The following is an 8,604-nucleotide window of genomic DNA, read 5'->3' on the forward strand; positions in this document are numbered from 1 at the left end:
CTTTTCCTTTATACTATTTGAGGGAACTGACAATCCCCCAGGTGGGAGGCCTCCTAAAGACTAAAAGAATGGTGCCAGCAGTGAGGTCTGCACACACTTCGCTTTGTTATTCCAAACACTGTCCTCTGCCTCTGCAGTCAATATCACCAACATACTGGTCATCTCCAAGTGACATGGACAATCAAGGTTTTTCTGAAGAGGTTTTGCCAACCTGACATCTTTGAGGTCTCTCTCCCTTTAAATTATGCAGTTTAAGTGACTTTGACATGGATGAAATGTTACTTTTTCCCCTAGCTGCTCTTCGCTACCCTCCCTCTTTGCTCAGAAGATGTGCCTCAAGTAAGATCTCCATAGTCAGATCACTTACAACCCCGGCAGTGGCATGTTCTGTGTGGTTTGCCATGGCAGCTAGTACCCGCCTATGGCTAGTTACATTTAGATTAATTTAAATTAAATTAGCTTCTCAGAGATATGAGTTTGATTTCAAGTGCTCAGTAGCCTCCATAGTATGTCTGCCATATTGGGTAGCAGAGATGTTGAACATTCTCACAGAAGCTCTGTGGTTGCCCTAGAAAGAATACAGGTATAAGGACAAAAAGAACTTCATCTCTTCAGTACCCCCTTCATATTTTCTTAGACTTTCAACAATGGACACTTTTGCAAAGTTTCAATCAAACTATAAAAAAGAAATACAAATATTCATGAAGTGTTTGGCATAATTGCCCAACACATTTTTAATTGCTTAATAAAGTATTAATGAATAGTAGTCAGAAATTCAAACTTTTCCAAGGGCCCTCAAAACAACACAGGCTATTTCCATTGCTCACAGTTGCCCCCAGAATTAAATGATTAGACCCTATTGCTGAAGGCACAGCACACTGTTTATAGGACATGGAAAAATCAAGCTGGAACTGTCCTGAACACTTCATCCCCACTGGCTAGCCAGAAGGTGCTACACAGGAAAATGGGAGAGAGAAAACATCAGTAGTCTTACCCAGTGGTGAGCCCTGCATGGTACAATACCAAGCTGCCAGGAAAGGGGTGTTCACTGGGGCAGTAGCGGCCTGGCTGTTATATATTAGGGGTGGCTAACCAACCACCTTGGAATTGGATTTGAGGTCTGCTCCACAGGAAAGGGTTTGTGCCTGGTGCTGTAAGTCTGGTCAAAGGCTTTCCTAGAGGGAAGCTGACTACTGTTGTCTCTCCAAATGGACATGTTGTCAAACTGCCTTCTAAATATGTATGTGTATACACATAGATTAGTGGTTGCTCTCAGCCTTGGCCAGAGAAGCTGCTAGTGCTCAGCAAGTAATACGAAGACTCGTAACTAGTCAAAGGGCGTAAGAAGAGGCTGTTGAGTGTTCCTACCTAAATAGGACACTGATGATACAGGAGCAGAAATGAGTGACTAGAAGTTGAGAAAGGCTGTGCAGTGTGTCTGCTGGATGTGACGAGGCCATCACTCCCATGAACTCACTGCAGCTGTGGTGACCTGCACAAGATCAAGCCGCCATTCCAAAGGGAAGCACTCATAGGCTTAAATGGGCTTTTAAAGGAGAGGGAAGAAAGGAGAGAGACAGAGAATACATGAAACAGGATTAGGGACATGTTGGAGGGGTCTGCAGGGACTACAAGGGGAGAGTTGGAGGTTGCTACAATAAAGATACATTGTTTATATGTTTGAAGTTGTTAAAGAATAAATAAAAGGGATGCTATTTAAAACTTTGGAGATCAAATTATACCTGAACTTTACCTTCAGACCCTCAGTGCTCAGCAACCCCTGCTGGACATACACACACTAAACTACATTTAAAATGTCATACAAATTGAGAATGGTGGTACATGCCTGCAATCCTAGCACTCTGGGGGGTCGTGGGAGGAGGAGGGTAGGATCGTGGGTTTGGAGCCAGGCTACACCAAGACTGCTTTTAAAACAATAAGTTGACTAATTGAATGAGAATAGAATATCTGCATGTTTTTGTTTCTTCCTTCTATTGGGGAAAAATGAATTGTCTCGGAGAAACTAGCTCTCAAGCTTAAGCCCATTAATTGACCCAGAAGATTCTTGATTCCCAAATCATTCCTGACATTTAATTCCAGAACATGTTTATCAAATGTCTGTACTCACACAAGAGGAAATCTGTTAGCTGTCTAGGTTTGATTTTTCAGAGCGCTGAAGCAAAACTGATGCCACCGTCCCCCAGTTTCTCTTGGAAATAAAACCTATAGAAGTTACACTTCAGCTTATCCATTCCTTTAAATCAGCATCCAAAGCTGAGAGGGAGGAGTGAGAGCCCAAGTGCTCAGACAGCAGCCCCCGACCAAGGGCACACTCTAGTCAGGAATGCCAGCCGCCAGCACTCAAAGACGTCCAGATGCTCTCATCAGCCCTCAGGATAGCCCCCACCCTCCAACAAACAAACAGGGAAAGTGCCTACAGCTATAATATGAAGCTCGTGGAACCACTAAAGTCACACTTAGGCAGTCTGCCATCCCCCACGTGAGGAGTGAGGCTCTGTGTGTCTTCATATTCAAGGCGGCTACAAGAGGATTTCCTCCCCAAGTCCGGGACACAAAACCCTTATGGTAGAAAGATCAAAAGAGTAGCAAGTGGACACATAAGATCCAGGTGAGTTTTTATTGCCAACCTGCCACAACCCAAAGTCACCTGAGAAGAAGATACCTCAGCTGAAGGGATGCCTCCCTAGCGCTGGGATTAAAGTTGTGGGCCACCATGCTGAGCTTCAAGGATTTTCTTACAGCAACAAAGACCGGACCAAGACATGCACACATAAAGAGAATGTCTTAGTTAGGGTCACTATTGCTGTGATGAAACACCAGGACCAACACAAGTTGGGGTGGAGAGGTTTTATTTGTCTTGCATCTCTGCATTATATTGCATCATTGAAGGAAACTAAGACAGGAATTCCAACAGGGCAGGAACCTAGAGGCAGGACCGAATGCAGAAGCCATGGAGGAGTGCTGTTTACTGGCTTGCTTATGGCTTGCTCAGCCTTCTTTCTTATTGAACCCAGGACCACCAGCCCAGGACTGGCACAACCAGAAATGGGCTGGGCCCTCCCCCATCAATTACTAATAAGAAAACACCAGATCTCATGGAGGCATTTTCTCAATTGAGGTTCCCTCCTTTCAGATAATTCTAGCTTGTGTCAAGTTGACATAAAACTAGCCAGCATGGAAAGAAAGTTAGAAGCAGAGGCAAAAAGAACTTACTATGTAGGTACACATCACTCTCGCACATGAATATACCATTTTAGCACAACTTCCTTCTGATCAAGGTTGATAATCAGCTCCAGCCTGGGATCTGGGCCCATTCCTTTTCTAGTCATCCACTCCACCACTCAGAGTTCTGTTGAGCCTATTCTAGTTCTAGATGTACCCTGCATTCTAGTGGTAGAGACCCCCCCTCATGTCCTGTCCCCGGAGACACCAACCACTCATCTGCTAAGGCTGCTATCAGTGTCTGATTATTCCCACCTCTTTAAGTCTGGATCACAGTCTTCTCTTCGAAGCCAGCTACTGGATCTGGCTCATGATGTTCAGTCCCACCATGAACATTCCGCCTCTTTTCCAGCTATGAATCAGAAGCTATGGTCATGGTGATGAGACAGCACCGTCATGACTTCCCTGCCTATAACTCCCATCTTTATATACCTAATGGACAGCCGTTCCCAGGTACTCTCTTCCCATCAGGCATCAGGCTTGGTTAATGTCATACTTTCCAGTCCCCAAACAATTCATGAGCCCCCAAAACTTTCTCATCACTGTGGCCAAAATATCTGACTCCGACGAAGAATTATTTGGCTCAGAGTGTCAGAGGACTCAGCTCATGATCACTTGGCCCCATGTTCTTGGGTATAACATCATGGCATTGGTGTGTGGTAGCAAGGGTTCTCACTTAGTGACAGAAAATAGAAAGAAAGAAAGAAGGGAAGGAGGGAGGGAGGGAGGGAGGAAGGAAAGGAAGGAAGGAAGAAAGAAAGAAAAAAGGGAGGGGGGAAAGAGAGAGGGAGGGGAAAGAGGAAAGAGAAAGGAAGGAAGGGACGGAGGGAGGGAGGGAAGAAGGAAGGAAGAAGGAAGGAAGAAGGAAGGAAGAAAGGAAGGAAGGCTAAAAGAAGGTAACAGGGCAAAGTACAGCCCCTGGGGTCGTGCTTCCTCTGACCCCTATAATCTCTTACTTGTCACTACCTCTCAATAATGCCATCACACTCCAAACTCATCAAAGGATAAATTCATTCATTAGGTCAGAACTTTCATTCAGCCATTAGGTCAAAACTAATCAGCTCTGGAAACACACACTCACATTGACATATACAATCACACACACTCCTATACACATTCACAGACACACACACTAACACACTCATACATATTCACATACTCACACACTCATGTACATATTTACACTCATACACATACTCAATACACTCACACACACTCATATGCACACTCACATATAATCAGTCACACTCACGCTCATGCATTCACATACTTATATACACTCAAAAACTTGGGAGGAAAGGGTTTATTTCAGCATAGATAGGTCCTAATCTATCATGAAAGGAAGTCAGGGCAGGAACTCAAGGTGGGAATCGGTGGGCTATGTCTACTACATCAATCTTAAGCAAATGCCTCAGACTTGCCTATGGGCCAGTTGATGGAGTTGATTCCTCAGTTGAGATTCCTTCTTCCCAGATGACTGTAGCTTGTGCTGAGTTGATGGGGGGGGGGGGGAGTACATCTCCAGCCAGTTGGTTCTTATCCTTAGAGTTGTCCCTCATAGTCACAAGAAGATTGCCATAGCTGTGAGAATTACATCCACATATACCTACATCTAATGGTAGGAAAAGGAACATGTCTCCTTATTCCCCCTCCCAACATCAGACAGAACAACTTTTCCCAGAAACATTGTAAAAGTTGTGCATATAAATTCATCAGCTGGGGTTGAGTGGGGTTGAGTTGCATGCTCATACCATAATAATACTAAAGGCATTTTTCAGTTCAGGAGTTCTGGGTCCTGGCCACAAGGATGAAAGTTGAAGAGAGGATGACCACTGGAAAGGGAATAATATTAGAACCTTTTGATCGCTGTGACCAAATGCATGATAGAAGACTGATTTGGGATCACAGTTTCACAAGTTTTAGTTGATCTCAGCAGAGAAGGCATGGTGATGAGAAGGCATGGTGACACAGCCTAGATCCTATATAGCAGAGGGAGCCTGTGGCAGAAGCTCTTCACATATCTGTACATCGGGAAGCAGAGAGCAAGGTAACATCCAGGGGCTAAGTATAACCTTCAAAAGCCTTCCCTGCTGTGGGATATTAGCTTAAGATGTGTTACACTTGTTTATGCTCTGGAACATTTGTTTAATGATGCAAAGATGTGTTGAATTCTTTTATGTTGCATTTGTTTAGCTCTGTAAAGCTGTGTTTCTGTGCCTGTCTAAAATGCCTGGTTGTTCTAATGAATGGCCAATAGCTAGGCAGGAGAGAGAAATAGGCAGGGCTGGCAGGCAGAGAGAATAAATAGGAGGAGAAATCTGGGAAGGAGAGATAGAGGAGCAAGAGAAGGAGAGGAGTATGTCAGGGAACAGCCACCCAGCTACACAGCAAGCCATGGATTAAGAACTAAAGAAAAGTAGAAGTCCAGAGGCAAAAGGTAGATGGGATCATTCAAATTAAGAAAAGCTGGTTAGAAACAAGCCAAGCTAAGGCCAGGCATTCATAAGAAAGAATAAGACTCTGTGTGATTTTTTGGGAGCTGGGTGGCAGGCCCCCAAAAGACCAAAGAATAAAAAATAACCAACTACACTTCACCTTGTGGGGGAAATATCTGCCAGCTAGGAACCACGCCTAGAGTTTTCATAACTCCCCCCAAATAGTACCTCCATCTTGGTGCCCACATTCAAAACACAAAAATGAACTGCCAGTCTCTACCACATGGAGCAGCTACACACTTCTATACTCTGCAAAGAAAAAGTTTATATGTCACTCAGACATGCTCTTTGGGGTTAGGTCAATAGCAACCAAAAGTATTATTCAGGAAGGCACTCCCTGAGAGATCAAGCAGGTTCCCCCCCCGCAAACTTTGTTTTTTTTTTTTCGAGACAGGGTTTCTCTATATTGTTTCAGTGCCTGTCCTGGACCTCGCCCTGTAGAGCAGGCTAGCCTCGAACTCACAGAGATCTGCCAGGCTCTGCTTCCCGTGTGCTGGGATTAAAGGCTTGTGCCACCGCTGCCCATCCTGTGAGATCAAAGCAGAGGATACCAGCATTCCTTCCTAAGAGATGCCCCTACTGCCATTTCCACACACATACAGCCTGTGTGCTGCTGAGTTCTGTCAACTTGACACAACCTAGAATCACCTGTGAAGAGAATCTTAATAAGGACTTGTCTAGATCAGGTTAGCCCATGGGCATGTCTAGGGGGAGATTGTCTTGATTAATAATTGATGTTGGGAGGCCCAACCCATTGTGGGTAGTACCATTCCATAGACAGAGGTCCCAAACCATATAGAAATGATAAAGACAACTGAGAGCAAGCAAGAAAAGATGCATTTATTATTCTGGTTTTGCTGTTGACTATGAATATGATGTGACTGGGGGTTTAAGTTCCTGCCTTAACACCTCCAAAATAAAGACATTATTTTGAGCCATATAAGCCCTCTGGAGTGGTTTGTGTGAGGTTGGCCTCCATAGGCTCCCATATTTGTATGCTTGGTCTCCAGTTTCTGGGAAGGCTTAAGAACTGTGGCTTTGTGTTCAAAGGCCTAGCCAGGCCTTCTCTCTCTCTCTCTCTCTCTCTCTCTCTCTCTCTCTCTCTCTCTGTGTGTGTGTGTGTGTGTGTGTGTGTGTGTGTGTGTGCGCGCGCGCGCGCGCACACACACACGTGCGCGCCTGCCTGCTGCCAGTGCATTGGGATCTAGCTCTCAGCTACTTCTCCAGTACCACACCAGCCTGTGTATCACCATGTTCCCTACCATGATGATCATGTGCTCCCTGATATGATGATTGTGAACTCACCCTCTGAAAGTAAGCAGGCTCCCAATTAAATACTTCCTTTTGTAAGAGTGGCTGTGGTCATGATGTCTCTTCACAACAATGGAACAATGACCAAGGCAACCTTCCTCCTTTATGTGGTTTCTTAACAATAATTTTTTTTTTGCATAGCAACAGAGATGAACTAGAATATTCTATCAGGTGGAGAATTATCCCAGTACAGACACAAGACTCATGTGGCAGAAGTACTTGAAATGCCTTTCCCAGTGTTAGAATACTGAGGAGGCCTGGCTATGGTGGTGCATGACTTTAATCCCAGCACTCAGGAAGAAAAGGAAAGTGGATCTCTGTGAGGTGAGGCCAGCCTGATCTACATAGAGAGTTCCAGGCCAGCCAAAGCTACATAGACCCTGTCTTTAAAAAATAGAAACAAAAACAAACAAAAGAAATGAACAAACTCTGAGCAGCTGGACCCAAATTTGATCCCCCCAAATCCACATTAAGCAGTTTAAAAAAAAAAGCCTGGCACAGTGAGGTACCTCGAATCCCAGAGCTGAGTGGGTGGAAAGGGGAGCCTGGGGCTTGATGGACAGCTAGTCTAGTAGTATCGACAAGCTCCAAGTTCAGTAAGAGAACTGTCTCAAAAACTAAAGTGGAGAGTGATTTAGGAAGACACGGTGTGTCAACACCTGGCCTCCACATGTTTGTGCAAACACACACACACACACACACACACACACACACACATACACACACATACTACAACTAAGTTGTAGATAAGTACTTGTACACAGGCTGCCTGGCCTCAACAACTCTGCTATCACAGCAAACTGGACAGAACAGTCCTATCAATGGCCAAGAGAGAAGAGAATGGGTTGAAACTACATCAGGAAGGGGATCCATTCCTGACCTTGCAGTAACTAAAACTCATCCTCGGGTCTAAGGAGGAATGCAGTTTCTGTCCTTGGCTGTCTTGGAAAGCTAAAATAGATCAGCACTTTTAGCACTCAGCTGGGGACACATGCCCGTGTCTGTCTGAATGAATAAGCATAAAATGCCAAGGGCTGGTTACACAGCCACCATGTAGGACCCAGACAGTGTCACTCTGCAGCAGATACTCGGGAACCTGGTCCTGGTCCTGCCAGGCAAAGGGGGCCAGGTAAAGAAGCTTGATAAATATCTTTGCTTCAGTGTGTTAAGTGCTATTGTGGGCATGTGACCAGAGGTTGTGGGTATGCTGGTGGGCAGAGGGACAAGAGGCTAGATGTCAGGAAAGCCCCGCATTAGGTCATCCTGGGTTCATGGACAGTGCAGTCACTCAGGTTCCAAACAAGAACCTGAGTCAGGAGGAAGGAAGTAGGAGGAATTCAGATGCCCCATCAGATAAGGCAGCTTCAGGGAGAGGGTAAGGGCTTTGGAAGGCCTCTCAGGATGGTTTGCAGGGGAAAAAAATTGACAGTTTAAAATGTCAGTTTCAGTATTTTTTTTAAAATTTTGAGACTGCTTTGTGAAGCAATGGTTGTATATGGCTTTATGTACATTATCTCAGATAATATAGTAGTTTACACACATTATCAAATTTAAA

Source organism: Onychomys torridus, chromosome 9, assembly GCF_903995425.1.
Source record: "Onychomys torridus chromosome 9, mOncTor1.1, whole genome shotgun sequence".
Taxonomy (NCBI): Eukaryota; Metazoa; Chordata; class Mammalia; order Rodentia; family Cricetidae; genus Onychomys; species Onychomys torridus.